Below are 25,509 nucleotides of genomic sequence, written 5' to 3' on the forward strand. Positions count from 1 at the left end.
ATTCCCATCACCCTAGCTCAGGAGGCTGAGTTCTGAGCATCACAGGGTGAAGCCAGCCAGGGCAGGAAAGTCTATGACACTTTGACTTCCACTTTGGAAAGATCAGATATTCAACAGCTTCTTAGATTTCCTTTGGTAATGAGAAGTTATTTGCCCCTAAATGTTCTTAGAGTTCTCGAGCTATAGAAGTAGGATAAAAAACATCATTGACCCATCCTGGGTTTAAATGAAGTTCTCAGCATCCAACCTGTAGCCCTGTTAGCAAGATGACCTCCAGTGTAACACTGTATTTGAGGAACAGAAAACAGTTTCAAAAGCCAGGCTAGGTGAAGAAACCTAGGCCTGCTGGACTGGGAGGCAGAATGAACACACCCAACAGGGAAGTAAGCTGCAAAACCACTTCATTCATTCCTGGCAAAGCCAGCAATGGGAGGAAACCTGAAACATTTATTAGAGTTACACCAGGATCAGGCTTTTCTCAGCCTCTTCAAACAATGACTAATTAACCTTCCTCCCTCAGGTGAAAGGAGCCTCAGGCTATCTTTAGTTTAACAATCAAGATCCAGTTTAGAGGGGGATAGGGGTGGAACAGAGTAGAAAACCTTGCTCGCTGGTTTTAGGGAGTAGGTTTTTGACTCTCCATCTGTCAGATTTAAAGGCCCTTCTTCTACCTCTGCCAGTGCTTTTTCCTTCCTTCATTCTGCACATCATTAATGCAAATCCCCAGTCCAAGGAGAGAGGTAGGGCTGTTTCTTTTCTGTCTCTGAACACCTGAGTTAGAACCTGGCTCTGCCTTCTTGGCTTTGGAGCCCTCTGCTTCCTGAGAAGTGGGACAGACACAGTCTGCCTGCTCTGTGGTTGTGTGAAGGCGATGCTGGTGGCATGGCACACTGCAGAAGGCCTCATCACTGGAAAGTATTCCCTTCGTTACTCCTGACATCCAAGAGCAGGTTCATCTATCTATCTATCTATCTATCTATCTATCTATCTATCTATCTATCTATCTATCTATCTATCTATCTATCTATCTATCTATCTATCTATCTATCTATCTATCATCTATGTATCTATCATCTATCTATCCATCCATCCATCTATCTACTTAGGTATCTACATACCTACCTAGCTATCTCTTTGCCAGTTCTTGGGTTGAACTCAAGGCCTGGGCACTGTCTCTAGCATTCTACTACTTGAGCCACACCATGCTACTGAGGAATCAAACCCAGGGCTTCTTGCATCTTAGGCAAGCACTCTCTCAGTAATCCACATTACCAGGCCCCTATCTTTTTCTTAGTGGTAGTTTTTACATAATTATGCTACCAGCCGACATCTCCAAGTTTAATTTTCTGAATACAGGTTATTTCTACAAAACATAACCTTCTCTTCCCCTACCTGATTTGTGACTGTACTGGCCTTCACCTCATAATAAAATGTAAATAAAGGCTACTGTGAGCTTAGGTGGGCATCATATAATGTCACATGCCTGGAACCCTGGAAGAGAAAAGCCATGGGCCAGAAATGAAGAGAATGGTGCAGTATGCACAAGAGCATATCTGAAAAATAAATCTGTAAATAAAAGCAGAAGAATTTCATATGGTCTGTTTGCACTCAGGGAGGTAATATACACACATTAATAGTTAGGGCTCTCATTTTTTTGAATTTTTTTGGCCTTCTCTTTTTGAAATTTTTTGTGGTCATCCCAGGGCTTATACTCAAGGCCGGATGCATTCTTCAGCTGTTTTGCTCAAGGCTGAGGCTCTATCACTGCCACAACTCCACTTACATCCATCTGGTAGTTAATTGGACATAAGCGCCTCCCAGGTTTTCCTGCCTGGTCTGGACTGTATCTACTACTTGGCTTTATCAAAGCTGGAGCTCTACCCTCTGGGCCACTGCTCCACTTCCGTTTTTCTGGTGGCTTATTGGAGATAAGCCTCTCACAGTCTCTCCTGCTCAGGCTGGCTTTGGATTGTGATCTCTTGAGGAGGCTTCAAGTGGCTTTCCTCAGGGATTCACCAAGAGCAGATTCACAGAAACCCTTAGTCTAAATCTCGAGATCATCAGGTTATGAAATCTTTGACCTCTCCTACTTGGGCCCTGGGTGGCTAGGTTTTAGGTTGAACACAGGGCCTGGTTGCTGAGCATGAGCTCAGTGCAGAATCCCAGTGCTTTACCATTTTGTGTCATAGCTTCATTTCTGGTCTGCTTGTGTGTGTGTGTGTTTGTGTGTGTGTGTGTGTGTGTCCATGTGCATGCACACTTACACCAGTCCTGGAGCTTGAACTCAGCACCTGAGTACTGTACCTAGTTTCTCTTGTACAAGGATAGCCCTCTCCCACTTGAGCCACAGAGACACTTCAGGCTTTTTTTTTCTAGTGATGTGGTCCTGAGAAATCATGCCCAGGGTTTCATATATGTGCCCCTAAGGCACATTCCCAGCCCTCTACTTCAGGTTTTTTAGTTAGTTTCTTTCTTTTTTGTTGTTATCGGTTGCAGGATTTGATGTCTAGGCCGGGTGCTGTCCCTGAGCTCTTCAGCTCAAGTCTTGTGCTTTGCCACTTGAGCCACAGAGCCACTTCAAGTTTTCTGGTGGTTCATTGGAGCTAAGTGTCTCAAGGACTTTCCTTCCCAGGCTAGCTTTGAACCTTGATCCTCAGATCTCATCCTCCTGAGTAGCTAGGATGACCAACATGAGCCTCAAGCACCCAGATTCCACTTCAGGTTTCTTAGTGATGAATTGGAGATATAATCTCATGGGACCTTTTGTATCAGGGATAGTTTGGAACCCAGATCCTCAGATTTCAGTTTCCTGAGAAGGCAGGATGACAGACATTGGCTATAGAACCCTAGGCCATGGCATTCTGCTGCAAGGGGCTCCTTGGCTCCACATGGTGGACTGCTAACCATGAGCCCAAGAGGTAAGGGTCAGTGCCTAGTCCCCGAGTTCAAGATTCATGACTGAGGAAAAACAAAATAAAAAAATTGTCTGCAGGAGACAACTCACCCACTCTTTAGTAATACATAATTTCGTCCCTGCTATCGGGACATATCTGAGCCTCAATATTCTTGTCTGCATAATCATCTCATTTCAAAGAGACTCACTGACTTCCTGTCAGGGCTGGGTTTTATAGCCCCCAACCAACTTGGATGATGGGGGTAAGCCAGCAGCCTCTGGTTCCATCTAGCTGGGTTGCAGCGGCTTACATCTGGCTAAGTCAGGTTAAATGGCAGTTGTCAGTGCCAGACTCCTAGCTTGCTTTGTGATGAGGTGTTTGAAGTCCTGCCCGTCTGTAGTTGCAGTTAGAACACTCTACCTTTTTTTGCGGCAGTCCTGGGCCTTGAGTAAGGGCTTAGACACTGTCCTTAAGCGTTTGTGCTCCAGGATAATGCTCAATTGATTGAAAGACAGCAGAACCTCTGGGTTTTCTGTTTATATGGCACTGAGGAATCTAACCCAGGGCTTTGTGCTTACTAGGTGATCACTCAACCACCGAGCCCCAGGAGGTATAGAAATTGCATAAAAAGAGAGATGTCTGTATATTATTAATTTATAGATAATTACTACCATTTATTATGTATTAAGTTATGTTTCCTTAATGATTTGTCTCTGTAGAACAACTAATAAAACATTAATTAATAATTACTTAATATCCTGTTATTGTTTATAATATATGTATATACATCCATATATATAATTACATATTTTATTGAATGAGACAGATGTCTATATATAATTAAATTATGCATCATGTGTTACAACCAATTATTAGGTATTTAATTATGTCTCCATGTAATTTTTATTCTGTTAATGCTTAATAAAATAGTAATTTTACTTAGTTCACATTCTATAACTATTATGTCTAATTTTATCCCAGAATGATTCACTACTAATTCAATCTGTTTTTCATTTATTGTAGTGACAATCCTTCCGCCTATGACATTTCTTACCTTTATGACATTCTCTTACATAGCATATAGATTTGCATCCAAATTATACATCCTATCTGACACTGAGCACTTTAAAAGAAAAGGAAAACATGTGTCACACTCGGCTTCTTACTCCAAGATTACATTTTTGGCAGTGCTGGGATCTAAACTCAGGGCCTAGAAGGCTCAATTCATGAATTGGTGACTGCCAGCACAGCAGCCTCTAGCCATATTGCACTTAGTGTACTTATTCATTTTATTTTTTATTCATTTATTTACCATTATTTTATTGAATGTTATTACACATGGAATATTTACTACATTTATTGTATAGGATATACATTTGCCTATGTATGAAACTTCACACCTGACACCCAGGCTTTTCACAGAAAAGGAAAACGTGTCACCCTAGTCTTCTTACTCCACGATTCAATTTTTGTGAGTGCTGGCATTTGAACTCACAGCATACATGGATCAATTCATGAATAGGTGAGTGTCAGCACTCCAGCATGGGGCATATGGAGCTGACAAGCAGGTCCCAGCACCTGAGATCCAACCCCAGGTGTTGACAAAACAAGAACAGTTTGACATGCTGATGGTAGTACACAAATAAATATATATCCTTAAAATGTGCCAGAGATGTCTACACATTATTCAGTTATATAGGCTACATTCCTACCAATTCTTGGGTATTTATTATGCCTCCATGTAATTATTGTTGTTTTCATCCTTAATGAATTATTAATTAAATCAACCACTGTCCCGAAACTATTGCATCCATGTAATTAATAGTACTCTTTGAATGTGTCAAAAAGTATTCATTAAAATCCATTGGCCTCCTAAAATCACTCTCTAATTTTATACTAGTATCATTCAGGAAAAACTAATTCAACCTTGATATACATAACCTTCCATCCGTATTCCTATGAATAGGAATGAGACTCTTAGGATCTCCCTCCATTGATAGGGGTCCGGACCGGGCTTCAAACACAGGTCCTATGTTGCTGTGTTGGTCTATGGCTTCCCTGGCAGCCTGCCAGCCTTCAGCAATGCCAGGTAACAAACACTTTCAGCCATGCCATTCAGACCCAGTATGGTCAACTTGAAAAAAAAAATGTAAAACTGGCAGCCATCTTCAAGTTGCTGTTTTTTTTTTCTGTGTCATTTTATTTATTTATTTATTTATTTATTTATTTATTTATTTATTTATTTATTTATTTCCTGTCAGCCTTTTAGGCTCAGGAACCCAGGTTTGGCTGTGGGTCGAGTGGCTTCAACACAGCCTAGAGTGATCAAAGCTGAGGCAGCGTTGCCATGCCCTGAGTTGAAGCCCTGTGCTTGACAAAATAAAAATACATACATACATACATACATACATACATACATGCATATATACATAAATTTAAAATATTTAAAAAATTATGAGGCTCCTTGGCTTGGAATTCATGCCATTTTCTTCTGCCGGACTTGGGGTTTGAACTCAGGGTTTGGGTAAATCTGCAGCACTGTTGGCGAAGGGAAAGCTCACCATGTGAAAAGACAAGAAAGTCAGGCCTGTTCCCAGGGGCTGAATTCAAGACCTAGCACCCAAAAAAATAATATTCATATACATTTTAAATACATGATTTAAATTTACATACACATGTTTACTACATATTACAATTAGTATAGTTATTCATTTTATTTTGTGTTTTATTTATTTCTTTTGTATTTTAGAGAGTATGATTAAATGTATAACATTTTTTAAATTCTATTACATGACCCATGACTTTCACTGATAAGGAAAACAAGTGGGACAATTAGTTTCTACCACAAGGATTAAGTTTTTGGTAGTTCTGTGATTTGAACTCTGGGCCTCAAAGGCCCACTTCATGAATGGGTCAATGTTAGCACACCAGTCTGATGCAAGTGAAGTTGGCAGACAAATTTGATGACCTGAGATCAAGCCCTAGAAGTGGTTAATATATAAACTGATAGATGTGTAGATTGCAGTGTGTTTGTGTGTGTGTGTGTGTGTGTGTGTGTATGTGTTTATGTATGTATATACATTTATAAATAAATGTATACAGAGACAGATGAACATTTAAGTAGATTCTAGTGTATATCTCTATATGAAGTGATGTTTTATATGTTCTATACTATAAATTATTTGGTCTAAAATTATGCCTCCATCAATTAATCATGGTAGAAAACTTACAAAGAATTAATTAAATTAATCATTGACCCATATTTATTGCATACAATCTTATTTTAGAATTATTAGTTAATTAGTAATTCAATTAGTAAATGTCAAATGTACTATTAGTTCCTATAGAGAGGAAAGAGTTTTCTAGGATCTTCAGACATGTGTAGGTGGCAGTCCCAGGATCAAACTAAGGGCCTAGGTGTCTGGGTTGGACTCTGGGTTCACCGACAGACTGGGAGCCTTTGGCCATGTAACGTCACATACAATTTTCAAGCCAAATTATTGAGACCCAGGATGGTCACAGTGCAAACGAAACAAAGGTAAAACGGTTGTGCAAAACTTACTGGTTTTTTCCTCCTCCATTTTTGTTGGATTGATGCATTTTTGCCAGTGTTGGGAGTTGAACTCTGGTCCTAGGAAGCCTGGATCATATGTGGGTGTAAATGCTGCACCCCAGCCTAAGGTAATCATAAGTTAAGACACAATACAGTGCTTCCTTGTGCAAAAGTAGCTCAGGGACAGTGCCTAAGCTCACAGTTCAAGCCTCAGGACCTGCCACAAAAAAAAGAGCCAGTAACTCCATGTGTCTGTGTATGTATGCATGTATTTTTATCAGTGAACATCCAGAGTTGCTATGAAGAAAGGTTTGAATAGAATGATTTCATAGCACAGAGTGCTTTAAAGACAGTGTATGTTCTGGGGCTCCCCTCACTGTTCCCTGTGTAGCCTGAGGGTTTCTGCACACTCCAGGCTGCTGGAGGAAGTCTGCCTCATTGTTGTAACAAGCAGACAAAAGGCCTCACTCCTGTACAACTGTATAACAAACAATTCATCCAGGGCAATTAGTGAGGATGAGTGTGGGCAGATTCTGAAGGCCAGGAGAAAAAGGCCTCTTTGTACCCCAAGCTATCTCTCTCCCCAGTGCTCTCTATTGACAGGAAGCCTTCATTTGTGCCACCTCCTGTGGCAGGCCAAGTTCCCCGCACTTATCCTGTCTTTGTTAGACTATGTTCCAGTGTTGAAACAAATTGCTACAATTAATTCAAGGGTCTTTCTGGCAGACAACAAGTTAGCTGAACCTAATGAAAAGATTCCTAATTGGCAAAGGTGCCTCCCTAGGTTTCCTGAAGCTTGGTAATTCTAAGCACTTGTGCAAATTCACAATGCTTCCTGTCATCTATGGCTGGTGAAGATCATCAGGTTTTGAAACCTTTGACCTCTCCTAGTTGGGCCCTGGGTGGCTAGGTTTTGTAGTTGAACACAGGGCCAGGGTGCTGACCATGAGCTCAGAACAGAAGCTCTTCGCTTTACCACCATTTGGTGTCACAGTTCCACTTTTGGTATCTGTTTTGTGTTTGTGTGTTTTGTGTGGGTGGGTGGGTGGATGTGTGTGTGTGTGTGTGCGCGCGCGCGCACGTGCAAACACCAGTCCTGGAGCTTGAACTCAGTACCTGAGCACTGTACCTGAGTTTATCCTGTATAAAGATAGTGCACTACCGCATGAGCCACAGAGCCACTTCAGGCTTTTTTTCTAGGAATGTGGTACTGAGGATTCAAACCAAGGATTTCATACATGCAATACACTCTACCCCTAAGACACATTCCCAGCACTCCACTTCATGTTTCTTTCTTTTCTTGTAAGTTGGAGGAATTGAAGACTGGGACTGGGTGCTCAAGTCTAGCACTCTACCACTTGAGCTACACTGCCTCCTCAGGCTTTCTGGTGGTTCACTGGAGAAAGCATCTCAAGGAATTTCCTGCCCAGGCTGGCTTTGAACTGTGATCCTCAGCTCTCAGGTTCCTGAGTAGCTAGGATGACAGTCATGAGTCACCAGTGCCGAGCTTCCACTTCAAGTTTCTAAGTGGTGAATAGAAGATAATAGTCTCATGGGACTTTTGTGTTTGGGATAGTTTGGAACCCAGATCCTCAGATTCCTGACCAGGCAGGATGACAGACCTCAGCTAAAGACACCTAAGCTGTGACACTTTGCTGCAAGGGGATGCTTGGCTCCACGTGGTAGAGCGCTAGCCATGAGCACAAGATCTTCAGTTTGGACTAGATACAGGCATTGTCTCAGCCTCAAAGAGCCCTTCCTAGGTCAGATTCAGGCCTTATTTGTCACTATTCTTCACATCCTGCACAAATCATTTTGCTTCTCAGGGCCCTATCAGCCTGCCATGTGCTTCTTGCATGTATTCCTAGGACATTGTTAGGTTTTTGTTTCCTAATCTTCTGTTTGCTCTTGAAGACCCTGTGTGCTGTCACTTGGAAAAAAGATAAGTACTTAGAGGTAGGAAAAATCAAAAAAGTATTGAAAACAAACCTTACACATATAGTCAGACATTTTTACAGTTGTACAGTCTTGTAAGACAAGAGTATTTTTGATACTTTTATCATATTTTATGACAGATGGGAAGGGGAGAAGGGATGAGGTGCTGCATTGTATTCTCATAATTCAATGATTATTATTTTAAAATACTGTATTTGAAAGAATGTAATATTTAAAGATAAAAACTGTGCTCCTATTCTTTTTATAAGCTAGTCGTTTATAAAGCATTCCTCACTAAAGTCTTGTCGTCTGTGTCCCATGAACTATCCTCCTCCTTCAAAATAATCAAGGAAAACCCTTCACAAATAAGTGGACTGTTGTCCAATCTCTGGATAAGAATTTAAGATACAACATTGCCTGTGATTTTGTGCGTGTACATGTGTGCGGGAGTGTGTGTGTATGTAGGTGAACGTGTGTCTGTGCATATGGGTGTTTTAGGACTTGAACAGGGACTATATGACAATCCCGAGCATCTTTACCTTGACTGTAGTGCTGTACCAATTGTGCCACAATTCCAATGCAAGCTTTTTGTAGTGAACTGGAGAACAGAGACTCATAAAAATTCCTGATCAGGCTGTCTGAACTAAATCTCATGTCTCAAACTCCTGATTAGGTAGAGTTATAATTATGAGTCTCCAGAACCTGGTGATAAAGCACTGTTACTGGAGAGAGTGGGAGTGCATGTTTCAGTCCATCTTCACAACACTCTATATCATGAAACAACAACAGCAAAACCCTATATCAAAATAAAATAATAAGATGTAATTAGAATACAATTTAGTGATATAGTCTGCTAACATAACTTTCAGGAAAAGTTGGTCTTAATGATTTAGCAACACGAAACCAAACAAAATGAGATAATTTCAGTAGATTCTATGAATTTTTTAAATTCCATCTTAATAATTTCAAAACATTATAAGGAACAAGAAAACATTCATACCTCTAAGGAGAATGTTAAAAAGATAAAAGATGGCAGAATATGAAATGAAATATTCTACACTGCAGGAATATTATTGTCATGGTGAATATATGGTGGTATTGTTATGGTGAATATATGATAATGTTCTTCAGAGGAGCAATAGATAAATATATACTTACTGCACATAGTTTAACTTGTCTTATCTCTATCAACTTCCAGTCTTCTAGTGCACATTATCAATGTATTCATGTTTATGTTGTATTCCAAAAAATAACTATCAGAGGCAGGAGTTACCAAAATACATTAGCTTCAATGATTTTAGGAGATAAACGTGTTAATCATATTGACTATTTTATATAAATTAAACATGTAATGTGTTATTATTGTATCTCTAAGTATGTAAAAACACTACTTCAAAGTGAAATGAAATACAACAAGGTTTTGAAAGTATATGCCTATAAAGCTAGCTATTTGGGACATCAGTTCATGACCAGTGTAGTTTTACATGCAATGGTCCCCAACCCCTGGCTCTGTGTGATGGAATACGCCTATCATCACAGGTCCATGGGGAGCTGAGAGCAGGAGGGTTTGAATTTCATGCCATACTTGGCAAGAATTTCCACATGGCTCCATCTCAATCAAAGAAGGTTGAACACTCCCCCCGTAAGTGAAAATAAAAATAAGAGCATTATAGTATAAAAAACGAACAATATTAAAACATGCTAATACAAACCATCATGAACAACACACATCTAGTGTTTGTTTCTCATACCTGTAATCCTAACTATAGCTAGGATTATATATGTGAGCCAGAGGAACTAAGCAGTTCATTATTTTAAAAATGACTATTTGAGTGTCTGCTTTGACTCGGAGTTCTTTGATCTATTTGGAGTTGATTCTGGTGCAGGGGGATATATAAGGATATAGTTTTAGTTTTATACAAGTGATTAACCAATTTTGCCAGCACCATTCACTGAAGAGCCTGTCTTTCTTCCATTGTATTTTTTACCTCCCTTCTCGAAGATTAATGGCTATGTCTATAGGTTCATTTCTGGGATATTACTTCTATTCCATTAGTCCTAAAATCTGTTCTTGTGCCAGAACCAAGCTGTTTTGATTACTATGGCTGGTAGTAGAGATTGAAATTTGGTATTGATATTCCTCCAGCACCGTTCTTTCTATTAAGGATGATTTCTGCTATTCGAGGTCTTTTATTGTTCCATATGAATTTTTGGACTGCTTGTTGTATTTTCTTGAAGAATGAGGTTGGAATATGGATATACCATTGAAATTGTAGATAGCCTTAGGAAATATTGACATTTTCACGATTTTGATCCTTACAATACAGGAGCACAGGAAGTATTTCCACTTTCTAAGTTCTGTTTTGATTTCCTTTTTCAGTTGTAAAATTTTCATCCTAGATGTCCTTCACTTCTTTGGTTAAGTTAATTCCTAGGTATTTTAATTTTGTGGGGCTATTACAAATGGAGTTGCTTTAATGATTTCAGCCACGCTTTTCTCATTGTTGGCATACAGAAAAGCCATTGCTTTTTGAGGGTTAATTTTATACCTTGCCACTTTGCCAAAGTTTTGAATCAGCTGAGTAATTTGTGAGTGGAGTCCGTGAATAGGAGAAACCTAGGTCTCTTGGCACAGGCAGAAATTTTCTTAATAGAAACTCAGAAACACAACCATTCAAAGAAAGGTTGGACAAATGGGATTGCATGAAATTGCAGAGATTCTGCATGGCAAAGGGCATTCGTAGCAAGATCAATAGAAAGCCCACTACTGGGAGATCTTCACTAGCCATACAACGGATAAGGGTCTCATATATAAAATATACTTGGAACTCAAAAAATTAAATCCACCAACAACAAGTTCTCAAAGAAACAACTGCCCAATAAATAAGTAGGCTAAGACTTAAAGATAAACTTCTCTGAAGAGGAAAAAAGGATGGCCAATAGACACATGAAGAAATGCTCAACCTCTCTAGCCATCAAAGAAATTCAAATCAAAACAACCCTGATACATCACCTCACCCCAGTTAGAATGGCTATAATCAAGAGCTCTAATAACAACAGATGCTGGAGTGGATGTGGACCGAAGGGAACCTTACTGCACTGTTGGTGGGAGTGTAAACTTGTTCAACCACGTTGGAAAGTAATATGAAGGTTCCTCAAAAGACTCCACATAGAGCTCCCCTATGACCCAACAATCCCACTTTTGGGCATTTATCCAAATGTTTACAAACAAGACCACACTAAAGCTACCAGCACAGCTATGTTTATTGCAGTATTATTTACTATAGTTAAGATATGGAACCAACCCAGATGCCCCTTAGAAGATGAATGGATCCAGAGAATGTGGTATATATACACAATGGAATTCTATGCCTCCATCAGAAAGAATGACATTGCCCCATTTTTTAGGAAATATAAAGACTTCGAAAAAATTATATTAAGTGAAGTAAGCCAAGCCAAAGAAACATAGGTCCCATGGTTTCCCTTATTTGCAATATCTAGTATATATATGAGCCAAGCAGAAAAGGTCAGATAAGGTGATGTTAGGAAAATGAGCCCTAAGTTTTGTATTCAAATGTTTTTTTTTTCCTTTCATGCATTCGTTTGTAACACATTTATAAGATTATTTCTTTGTTGCTTTGTATGTCCCTCCCCCACAGTATAACCCCTACTTTCACTGTATTTGATGTCAGTATAATTTGTGGAGGGGAAGGGGAAAACCTAGTCGTTTAAATAAGAAAATATATTCCCTATTCTAAAACATATATCAATTTAGTAGATGTTAGTGTTATCAGTATAAATTATGCATGTATAATATATGTAATGTATTATATTACATAACATATAAATTATATATTTATAATGTATGTATAATTACTGATATTCTATAAATACTATAAATAATATATGTTTAAAACTGGTTTTAATATTATATTGTGAAGGATACAAAGAATGACAACTTTATTTGAATAAATATATTTGTATGCTTTAGTCACATTATTTTTTTCTGTGTCAGTACTGAGGCTTTAACTATGGTCTGGGTGTTGTCCTTGAGTCATTTAACTCAAACTGGCTTCATATAGCTATATGTAGATTTCAGCCCCTAAGTAGCTGGAATTACAATCATGAGTCATATTATGTTTTTTTAAAAATTCCATCCTTGGCATGTTCTTACATAATTATTTTTGAATGTTCAATTATATTATGATATTTCATTTCTAAACCAATTCAGAATAAATAACTACTTATTGGGTAAAGCTCTTTGTTGCAATAGAAATTGTAAGGACCCTATTTTACTATCAATTTTCAAAGATATTGCTAGTTTAATACATGGACAGACGAGTAGAAAAATTATATTAAGTGTTCATAATAAATGTACTATATTATATTACATAACATGTAAATGATATATTTATAATATATGCATAATTAAGGATATTCTATAATTACTATAAAAAGATATGTATAAAACTGGTTTTAATATTATACTGTAAAGGATACAAGGAAAGAAAACATTCCTATCTTAACTGTCTCATTTTCAATGGTAGACAAACTATGCTATAAAAATATATCTTCAAGAAAGCACACCTATGAAATCATGTGTTCATCTTCATCGCTATGAACATCTAACATTGGCTACACTTATCCACTAGCGTCAGCTTACAATCACAAACACTTTGTGATACTTTCTGGATAAAGTTTCTTGTCCTCATTCTCATGAACCTTTCAGTAACTTCAGTGCAGAACATTTTCTCCTGCTTAGCCTGTAGATGATATCATCCTTTGTTATTTCCCATCAAAAAATTGTGGCTAGCAGGCTTGAGTATTGGTATATTCAGAAGTTCTTTGGTTGTGAATTTTTCCTTTCCTTTCTTGGCAAGTGAGCTGGAATAATGAAAAACATTTAAGGCAATGTGTTTTACTGTAAATAAAAACATACTGATTTGAAAATACTACAAATATTCATTCTTTAAATGTATTTTTAATTCAAATATAATAGGGATGGTTTTAATGTTGCATGCCTTTAAATCTAGCTATTTAGATGGCTGAAAACAGAGGATCATGGTTTCAAGCTAGAATAGGTAAATAGACCATGAGTCACTTATCTTTAACTAAGAATCAAAAAGCTAAAAGTGGAGCTGTGGTTCAAATAGAAGACTGCAAGCCTGAACAAAAAGAAGAGTAAAAGAACCTAGGCCCCAAATTTAAGTCATAGTACAAGCACACATATACCATATAGATATATGGTTCCTAATATATTCGAAACCTGGTCATAGATTAAATATGAAGTGTGAAAAAGTATGTAAGTCTGAAATGACTCCGAGGTATTTTGACAAGACAATTGGAAGAGTTATCACTTAATCAAATAGCAATGAGGGATTGGTTTGTAGATAAAGATCAAAGCTCATTTTGGAAACTGTTGAGTTTGTTAAAATCAGTAGCTAGGAGTTGTCAGTAAACGGGATGCTATTAAGCACTGTAATTAAAGAAAGAACAAAGCTGGAGAAAAAACAGAAATAATTACATGTACTCAGTGGTAACAACCATGAGAAGGAATATTATAGAACTAAGATAGAAGTAAGCCCTGGAATACAAATATGTAAAACATGACAAATGAAGAAAACAGTAATAAGTATGCAATGCAGACTTATATGGATAGGTATTTTTAATGTTTAAGGCCTATGAAGTGATTGTGTGATGACCTAAAATTTAAGAAATTGGTAAGGTCAACTATCCCTTGTGCCAACCATAGCTGATAGTTTAAGTAAAACAGGGCCACAATAGTGTGTCTTGATTTACCAAAGTGAAAACAGGCCAATATTTGGAAAGCCAATTTTTGGACATGTGGTTGGAGTGACAATTACTGCAGTTTGTTCAAGTATCAGTAGAAGGGTACAGTTTTAGCACAATGATAGAAATCTTTCAGGGATCAGGTAGATTTCCCTCGGTCTTCAAATTTCCTTTTTTTTTCTGAGTACCAAAATATCATTACTGGAAGCCAGTCCCAAATTTTGCCTTTGGCAATTTATCAGATATTCAGTCTATCACTTGTCCAAATAATAGAGAATGTGAACAGGTCTACATTGAGCACTCACAGGAGACAGGTCTCTGGAATTTCTCACGAAGAACCTTCTGCAATCGTGGGCTGGATAGAGCTGGATTATATACAAAATAGACATCATAGATTGAAAGTATTCTGCTAAATTGACACTTGAGATATTGGATGTTTTAACTGCATTGTATTGATTTTTATGAATCAATTAATTAGATACTTCATACCACATGATATTTACTACACAATGAAATGCATGCTTATTGCATTTCCTTTGTATAACATATACTATGTTTTGAAATTTGGTAAAAATGATTCGTCTTTTTATTTTTTTTTAATAAGGATTACTCCTAGTTCTCAAGAGTGGGGAAATGCCCTGGAACATTGTAACTTCAAGTCATATGATGCCATGTGTCATATCCTATTTTCCTTGTACAGACTTGGTAATAAATTATATGTCATTTATTTTTTATTTTTATTTATTTTCTATTGCAGCACCTTGATATGTGTAATTAAAACTGTAGTTTTCTTCAAGTATTTCATCTTACACTCAAGTTTTTTTCTTCCAAGCTTTCTAATAAATATGTAATCTATTCAATTTTGAAAAGTACTGCTGTACCTCCCACTTATTTGTGGCATTTCTGAAACCCTGTGTGTCAGGGTAGATACCTTTGCCAGAAACAAGTATTGTTGAATACATAACATTTGGCTACTTAGAGAACAAAGGATGTGAAGCTACACTAGCCAGATAAAGATCTTCCAGGACAATTCAAGGGCAACTCATGTACTCTCTATGTAGGTGAATAGGGAGCATAGAAAAGAAATTCTTACACTTGAAAATGATTGAGTGTGTGTGCACATAGGTGTTCACTTATTTATCTATTGCTAGAGTTTTACACATTCACAGTTTCCAAAATCCAGAGAATCACATCTATGGGCATCGCTTTCCTATGTTGCTCTTTGGGTAATAAGAATGTAACGTGGTATTGTCCTGTAGTAGAGAAATTACTCAGATTCAAGTTTTTTTCTTTCAATATGTTGCTTGTTCCTACCTCTAAAATTAGGAAGTCTGTTAATACATAATATATTTTAAATTATTACATATTTAATACATAACACAATATATAATATATTATATATAATACCTGACAGTATTATATATTCATAAGGTTAAATATGGCAAACCTATCAATGTCCATACTTTCCTAGCCATGATTAGGTTCAGTAGAGTTATGTGCATTACATCTCCACAGGGAAAGTCTACTGAAGTTATGATGACCTTGACCTAGATAAGGAGAATTCCTGTAAAAAGAGCCTCTCCTCAATTATGAGAAAAGATAAGTTTGGAAGTTTTTTAGTTTTTTTTTGTTTGTTTTGATTTTGGCCAGTCAAATGGCCTGAACTTTGGGCCTGGGCACTGCCTTTCACCTCTTCAGCTCAAGGCTAGTGCTCTACCACTCAAGCCATAGTACCACTTCTGGCTTTTTGTACTTATGTGGCACTGAAGAATCGAACCCAGGGCCTCATGCATACAAGGCAAGCACTCTACCACTGAGCCACCTTCCCAGCCCAAGTATGGAAGTTTTTGAGAAGAGGGATTTGACATTTGCTTTGCAGCCTTGATTATTAATGAATAGGTATTATTTTACTCCAAATTTCGTCTCCTTTTATGTTCCATAAACAGTTACACATGATCATCATTCCATCGCATATCTTTTTTTTTTTTTTGTCGGTCGTGGGGCTTGAACTCTGGGCCTGGGTGCTGTCCCTCAGCTCTTCAGCTCAAGGCGAGTGCTGTACCACTTGAGCTACAGCGCCACTTCCATTTTTCTGGTGGTTTAATGGAGATAGGAGTCTCACGGTCTCTCCTGCCCGGGATGGCTTTGAACTGCGATCCTCAGAATTCAGCCTTCTGAGTTGCTAGGATTACAGGCATGAGCCACCAGCTCCCGGCTCCATCGCATATCTTTAAGTGCTTCATTTTTTTCTTTTATCATTATTATTTTGTTGTTGTAGTTTTGCTGATCCTGAAGCTTGAACTCAGGTCCTAGGCAGTGTCCCTGAACTCAAGGCTAGTACTCTGCCACTTGAGCCACAGCACAACTTTTGGGTTTTTCAGCCTTGGCTTGCTTTGAAGCATAATACTCAGATCTCAGCCTCCTGGGTAGCTAGCATTACAGCTGTGAGCCACCAGCGCCCAGCAAGTCCCTCTCTTTTAGATATTATTCTAAAAGCCTCCTGTCCAAGGTCACTCCTAAGATAGTAAATGGACCTATGCCAATAGTTCCTTCAAACTCTTATCTCCTGTTATGTCTATGGTGTGTCTTTTGCATCGTATCCTAGACCTAATTCACTGTTCTCTTTCTAATCCATGATTCTAGATGTGTTACTAATAATTACCTAAATTTTGTGGTTATAAACACTAAATCACTCAACTATTAATTTCATTTAATTTTTTTCAATATGATTGTTCTTCAGTACAAATCTGAGCTTATACTCACCTCTTCCATCTACCTCTTGGCATGAGCAGAGTCTGGGCCTATTCTACCTCAAATGCAAGAGGTTAGCCAAAGAATAGCCTAGAGTAATCCTGCCTAGGAGTCCGGACAATTAGTTGAGTGCCTGAAAGAAGCAATGCATTCCTGGCATGGGAAGGGGTGAGAGAGACAACAGCCTAGAGAGCAAACTGACAGTCACAACATTTAACAACTTCTCTTTTGGAGAAACTGACCTCCTGCAAAGTGGCAGTGAGATAACTCGCATAGCGAATTTTCGTATATGGAGGAACTTGTCATGTTTCACTACACAACTCACTTGTAGTCAAAGAGAGGGTCATTCTTTTGTGTCCTCCATAGGCCCAGTCTCATTTTATCTCCATCTTAGACTTTGCTCATAGTCTGTTCCTTCCAGAAGGTCCTTGATGAAGAAAGTGTGATCTTTTGGCTTCTGACTGGCCCTGTGGGAACTGACGCCACTTTTGGTTTTGAACCTGTTCTTTCTGACATTGGGAAAGCTCATTCTCTGAATTTTGCCTGAGGGAGTGAGTTTCTCCATTTCCAAAGAGGTCAATTAATATCTGATTCTAAGACCCAAGTGGAAGTCCTTCACCAGATCCTACAAGCTGGAGTGGATGTTAGCTCAGACTCCAGGCCATCCTCATATTTCTCCAGCTCTTTGTCATGAACCAAAAGGTTACAGGAGTTCAGTTCAGAAACAAAGATAAATGAAAATAACAGAAGAATCATTGACAGGGGGAGGAATTAGAAACATTGGGGGAAACAAGGGCTCAGAAAATCTAGGATCACTCACATCATTTGGGAATGACATCATAAGATTAGAAATAAAAGTAATATATTACTACCTAAATTAGTAACTCGTCTATTGTACATCACAACTGTTCTGTCAAAAGGTAGCTGTCCTAGTTGTATTTTGATGAGGGAAATGGAGCACATTCTTTCCTCACTGAGTTCTACTGAGTATTTTCATCCATACCCCAGGTTGTTCTCACTCTCTACTTCTCTGTTACTTTCCTTTGCTGGATTCAATCAATGACACTTGAAAGTGTGATAATCTTCAGACATGTAATTACATTTTCTTCTAATCCATTTGTTATCAAATAAAACAAATTATGTGGAAATATATGTCTATGGTAAATTTTCTCCATGGCATATTTATTTGATGATATTAGTATTATTTTTATAGTTTCAACTTTAAAACGTGAGGAAAATGTTTTGTTACTATTAGCACTAACTATTTGCACATTTTTTTGTATTTTTCCATGTCTGTGTATTTGGTATTAACCTTCTAACATTGTCTTTTTCCTCAGCTGTTGCCTTCTTAAAATTTCAAGTTACAAGCTATATATGATGGTCCTGTATGTGTGCAGTGATATATTTAAATTTTGATCTGATAGCCACATATTATAGGATATCATCAACCTATTGTAACTGCCCTGAAAATAAATAGGGAGGTCCTCAACTGCATGGATCAACTAGATTTAACAGACATCTACCAAATATTTCGGCCAGCACCATCAGAATACACGTTTTCCTCAGAAGCACATGGGATATTTTTCAAAATAGATCACATTTTAGGTCACAAAGCAAACTTCTCTAAATTCAGAAACATTGTACTTTTACCTTGTGTTCTCTCAGACAACAAGGGAATAAAATTACAACTCAACACCAAAAGCCACCAAAGAAAGTCCTGTAACACGTGAAGGCTGAACAACACACTGTTGAATTACCAGTGGGTCATGGAAATGATTAGAAAGGAAATTCTAATATTCATGATATTCAACAAAAATTAACACACAATTACCAGCTCCTCTGAGAAACATCAAATACAGTACTCAGAGGCAGTTTAGAGCTCTGAGTTCCTACACCAACAAATTGGAGAGATCTGAAACCAACAATTTAATGACACATCTGAACGTCCTAGAAAAAGAGCAAAAAGATAAATCCCAGTCCAGGAGACAGAAAGAAATAATTAAAATTACATCAGAATTAAACAAATTAGTTTTAAAAATGATAAAAATAATCAACAAAACAAATAGTTGGTTCTTTGAAAAAATTAACAAAACTGACAGACCTTTAGCAAATCTTATCAGAAAAAGGAGAGTACACAGCCAAGTAAATAAACTCAGAAATGAGACTGGAAACTTCACCACGGAAACAACCAAGATTCAGAAAATTATAAGGGAATACTTCTCAAAACTTTACGTTAATAAGTTTGAAAACGTGGCAGAAATGAACCTTTTCCTGGCAGATATCGACATGCCGAAAATCAACCACAATGAGTTAAACCAACTTAACAGGCTCATACCAACCACTGAAATAGAAACAGTAGTAAGAGATCTTCCATCTAAGAAAAGCCCAGGACTAGATGGATTTACAGTGGAATTCTACAAGGCCTTCAAAGCAGAGGCCACACCAATAGTCCCTCCAATTCTTCAATGAAATTGAAAGAGAATGTTACCTACCAAACTCATTCTATGACGCCATGATAACCCTCATCCCAAAACCAGGCAGGGACTCATCAAAGAACAAGAACTATAGGCCCATTTCTTTGATGAACATTGATGCAAAACTTCTCAACAAAATTTTCGCCAATCGATTTCAACAATTCATCCAAAAAATCATAAACTGCGATCAAACAATATTCATTTCAGGGATGGAAAGCTGGTTCAATATAGCAAATCAATTAACATGACTCGTCACATCAACAAACAGCAAGGATTAGAACCATATGATTATCTCAATAGATGCAGAGAAAGCATTTGACAAGATCCAACCAACCCTTTAGGATGAAGTTTCTGGAAAAATTAGGAATTTATGGAACATTCCTCAACACAATAAAGGCTGTATATGACAAACCTACAGCAAGCATTACAATTAATGGTGAAAAACTAAAGCCATTTCCTCTTATCTCAGGAATGAGACAAGGATGTCCACTCTCCACTTCAGTTCAATTTAGCATTAGAATGCCTAGCTACAGCAATACGACAAGATGCAAACATCAAAGGGATCCAAATTGGGAAAGATGAAGTAAAATTCTCCCTCTTTGTAGATGACATGATTTGCTATTTAAAGTATCCCACGGACTCCACTACCAAATTACTGAAGCTGATTCAAAATTTGGCAAAGTAGAAGGGTATAAAATTAACCCTCAATAATCAATGGCTTTTCTGTATGACAACATTGCTAATATCATGGGTGAAATCAGGAAGGCAACTCCATTCATAATAGCCCCACAACAAATAAAAAACCTAGGAATTAACTTAACCAAAAAAGTGAAGGACCTCTATGATGAAAACTTTAAAAACCTTGCAATCCCATTTGTCCAACCTTTCTTTGATTTGTTCTGTTTCCGGGTCTCTATTCAGAAAATTTCGGCCTGAGCCAAGGAGACCTAGGGTTTCTCCTATTCCATCCTGTAATGTTTTCAGAGTGTCTGCTTTGAGTTCAAGGTCTTTGATCCACTTGGAGTTGATTCTGGTGTACAAGTTGTCATGTCCAAAATGAGCTTTACAACGTCGGTGAGGGGGGGGGAAGGGGGGGAAGGAGAAGGATTGGGATTGGGATTGGGGGGAGGGGGGAGGCTGGGAAGGGATGTGAAGGGTAAACAAAGGAGGAGGCTGCAATGCTTGGTAAGAAATGTACGCATTATCCTGCCCATGTAATTGTAACTCCTCTGTACAGTATGTTCATAAATAAAATTAAATTAAATTAAAAAAAAGGAAACTTTAAAAACCTTAAAAAGGAAATCAAAAGAGAAATTTGGAAGCAGAAAAACCTCCCATGCTCCTGGATTGGAAGGATCAACATCGTGAAAATGGCAATACTTCCCAAAGCTATCTACAAATTTAATGTGATACTTATCAGTATTCCAACAATATTCGTCAAGGAAATAGAAGAGGCAATCCAAAAATTCATATAGAACAATAAAAACCCAAATAGGAAAAACAATCCTTCACAGTGCTGGAGGAATATCAATACCAAATTTCAAACTCCACTACAAAGCCATAGTAATCAAAACAGCCTGCTACTGGCACAAGAACAGACCTCAGGACCAATGGAATAGAATTGAAAACCCAGATATGAACCCACACCTAATCTTCGATAAGGGAGCTAAAAAATAGAATGGAAGAAAGACAGCCTCTTCTGTAAAGGGTGATGGCTAAATTGGTTGATCACTTGTAGAAAACTAAAGCTAGAGCCTTATATAGCATCCTGAACAAGAATCAACACCAAATGTATGAAAGAACTCAGAGTCAAAGCAGACAGCCTGAAAACAGTACAGAATGGAATACAAGATACCATAGATCTCCTTGGCACAGGCAGAAATTTTCTTAATAGAAACCCAGAAACACAACAAATCAAAGAAAGCTTGGACAAACGGGATTGCATGAAATCACAGAGCTTCTGCTGGCACAGAACATAGCTAGCCAGATCAATAGAAATCCCAAGGATTTGGAGAAGATCTTCACTAGCCATACAATGGACAAGTGTCTCACATCTAAAATATACCTGAAACGCAAATAATTAAAATGCCCAACAACAAACCCTCAAAGAAACAATTGCCCAATGAATAAGTGAGCTAAAGACTTAAAGAGAAACTTCTCTGAAGAGGAAAGAAGGGTGGCCAATAGACACATGAAGAAATGCAAAACCTCCATAGCCATAAAAGTAATGCAAATCAAAACACCATTGAGATACCACTCTCATTCCATTTAGAATGTATATATTCAAGAATTGTAATAAAAACAGATGCTGGAGGAGATGTGGACCAAAGGGAACCTTTCTGCATTGTTGGTGGGAGTGTAAACTTGTTCAACCACTTTGGAAGGTAGTATAGAGATTCCTCAAAAGACTCCACTTAAAGCTCCCCTATGACCCAGCAATCCCACTTTTGGGCATTTACCCAAATGATCACAAACAAAGCTATCAGCACAACTATGTTTATTGCAGCATTATTTGCTACAGCTAAGATGTGGAACCAACCCAGATACCCCTCAGCAAATGAATGGATCAATAAAATGTGGTATATATACACTATGGAATTCTATGCCTCCATCAGAAAAGATGGCATTGCCCCATTTGTTATGAAATGGAACGACTTGGAAAAAATTATATTAAGTGATGTAAACCAGGCCCAAAGAAACATAGGTCCCATGGTTTCCCTTATTTGCAATAACTAATATATGTCTGAGACAAGCAGAAACTGTCAGAGAAGTTGATGTTAGGAGAAATTAACTCCAAGATAAGGATTCAAATGTATTTTTTTTCTTGTGATTGTTTCTAACATACGTATAAGGTGATTTCTTTGTTTCTTTGTATGTCCTTCCCCTACGGTAAGGCCTTGATTTCACTGTATTTGATGTTTGTATAATTTCTGGAGGGGAGGGAAAAAACATATTGTTTAAATGGGGATACAGGTGGACCCATTCCAGCAATGAGATGTACAAGACTTTATGTCGAAAAACAAAATGTACAACTTTGGCTGGGAGGTGAGGTGGGGGAAGATGGGAAGGGATGGAAACGGGAAACAAACGAGGACGCAACAACGCTTGGTAAGAAATGAACTCATTACATTGCCCATGTAATTGTAGCCCCTCTGAAAGGTAAGTTCACAATTTTTAAAAAAGATGCAAAAAATCACCTCTATGGTTTCTTGTGAAAAGACAGAAGAATACAATCAGTTTCTCAAGGAAACTGACCCATAACTATAGTATTGTCAATTCCATAAATGATGTAAGAAGACAAGAACAAATTTCAACTCAAAGTGTATGATATAAAATTTACTTTGTCTCCTGTAAACAACCTTTCAATTCTATCTATGTCTTCTTCCCAAAGTGATTGGTATTTTATTCTAATCATATTTTTAAATTAACTTTAAGTAGCTGTATAGAAATTGCTGTTTGACAAAGCAGTTTATGTATAGTATTTAGTGTGTTTTTTTTCTTTTCTTTTTTCTTTCCTGAGGTTTGAAATCTGGGTCTGGGCGCTGTCCCTGAGCTCCTTTGAATGAACGCTAGAACTCTTTCACTTGAAGCACAGCAGTACTTTCAGATTTTTCTGAGATTTAATTGGAGATAAGAATCTCATGGATTTTCCTGCCAGGGCTGGCTTCAAAACTCAATCCTCAGCCTCCTGAGCATCTAGGACAACAGGCGTGAGCCTCTAGTGCCAGGCTTAATAAAATGCATCATGTTTATTTTTGCCTAGTCCTGGGGGTTGAACTCAGGGTCTTGGCAATGTTCTTGAGCTTCTTTTCCTCATGCTAGCACTCTATGACTTGTCATAGTGCCAATTACAGATTGTTTTGTTTATGTAGTACTGAGGAATCAAACCCATGCTTCACACATGCAAGGCAAACATTGCATGATCTAGAAGTCAGAGAAAAAAAAATGTGTTACCAGGATGAAACAGGTTTGGGATGGGAAAAAGAGAAGTAGTGTGTTTAATTATAAAAAGGAAGCATGAGACAGACTCATTTTTGGTAAAGAAACGTGTCTGTAAATATGGTATATTCATATAGAGTTGATAGAAATATGTTGGGCTTAATATGTGTGCAAAATAATTAAAACTACTGAAGTCTGCATAAAGTATTTGTGAAATATTAATGTCCTACTTGTGATGTCATGCTATAAATATTTAAAGAAACCAGGAAAATTATTCCAGGGATATTTCTGTGTTCTTCTGATAACTTCATAAAGATCCATACTAACCTCAATAGAATTTAATGATAACTAGAAAACAGAAGTCAATATGGAATGTTTACATTGAAAAATAGTCTGGGTCTAAGCTTGAGCTGAAATATATCCTGCTAATTAGAAGGCAGAGATTTAGAAGACATATCAGGGCCAGTTTTGACAAAAAAAAATAGTGAGAAATTACAAAACCAAAGTAAGTTAGACATAGTGTAATTTCCCTGTTATCTCACGTTTGTGGAAGTCATAGGGAATAGATCATTGCTCACGAGAGGCTTGGCCAGAAAAATAATCTAAAGTGGTTAGAGTCTTAGCAACTTCAAGCACCAGTAGTGCCAAAGGAAAAAAAAGAAAAAGAAGAAAACAGAAAAGGAAAGGAAAGGACAGAAAAGGAAACTATTTCCATTTCATTCTTAGTTTTATGTCAGTGGGTACAAGAATTGAAAATATTTTGTTTAGTTTTTGAGGATTCAGGCCTCTCTAATATGAAAGTATTTATTTCAAGTAACTATTGTATTACTACTATGTATGAAATTATTATTAGGCCTTCTTGGAGATTTAACCCATGGCTTTGTATATATTAGTCTGTTTCTACAACTGAACTGTACCCCAGCTCTCTTGTAAAGTTTAGAAACTGTTAATGAATTCTTGAATAGTTAGCTATTCTACTTTTCATCTTATCTTTTCTCTCCCACCTTTTCCACTGTGTATTTTAATTTGTGTTGAAAACTTTCCTCAATTTTATCTTCTAAACTTAGAATGTTGCTGTTGAGTTTATAGAGAAGTCGGTCTAGTTCAAAGCCTTGGCTTGGTGCCAGCTAAGTAAGGTATAGCTGCACAAAGGAAGAGGGATAAAATAGGAGTGGTTATAAACAAAAGCACTGGTCTGAAGCCTCAAAATAAGGACCCCAGTCTGTGTGGACCAGTCACTAACGAGGTTTTTAAAAAAATAACCATCACTATTTTAGATTTTTGCAGAGTGGGATAGTGCATAGTCACAGGCAATGTCTGCACTGTCAGGTAGTCCAGTCTGCTCTTTCACATGTTACCCAATAGCCAAGTTTCAACACAAATGACTATAATGAGAATGTACAAATCATACTGTGACTTTTCCCTCTCATGAATCAAAATTCTGTCAAATGATTTCTGTCTGCAAGATGTTTACACATTTCTCATTATCTTTCCTATTTTGTCTTCAATAATATTGATGCTCATACTACTTTTTTGTTGTTGTCTTGTGTGTACGTGCCATTTTAGGGCTTGAACTCAATGTTTAATGGTCTCCTTCATATTTATTGCTCATGGATGATGACACTCTATTCCTTGAGCCACATTCTCACCTTCTGCTTCTTGCTGGATAATTGGAGATAATTTTTCACATTTTTGTCTGTTTGCACTGACATTGAACTAAAATATTCAGGTCTTAGCCTCCTGAGTTTCTAGGATTCTACACATGAACAGCTAACACCAAGCTTTGCTATACTGTTATTTTAATTATGTGTTAGAAGAAAGTGGAAGTATATTTGTTTTAAGTGTGCAATTTTCAAATACAAGTTTGAATCAACTTGATATAATGTAACATCAATTTTAACAGTGAAATATATGAATGTTACACATTCTCAAAGAAATATAATTGAAAACAAAAGGCATAATTGTTTTCTTAGAACAAGTAATGGAACCATGAATTTCATTCATATTATAATTCATGTTTTATATAACTTTAATTAGCACCCTTCCATGACTAGGTTCAATTCCTCTGTACCACAGAAAAAGAAAAAGCCAAAAGTGACACTATGACTTAAGTGATAGAGTGCTAGCCTTGAGCAAAAGAAGCTCAGGAACATGCCCAGAACTTGAGTTCAAG

This window comes from Dipodomys merriami, unplaced genomic scaffold (assembly GCF_024711535.1).
Source record: "Dipodomys merriami isolate MVZ:Mamm:240054 unplaced genomic scaffold, mDipMer1.0.p SCAF_1029, whole genome shotgun sequence".
NCBI lineage: Eukaryota > Metazoa > Chordata > Mammalia > Rodentia > Heteromyidae > Dipodomys > Dipodomys merriami.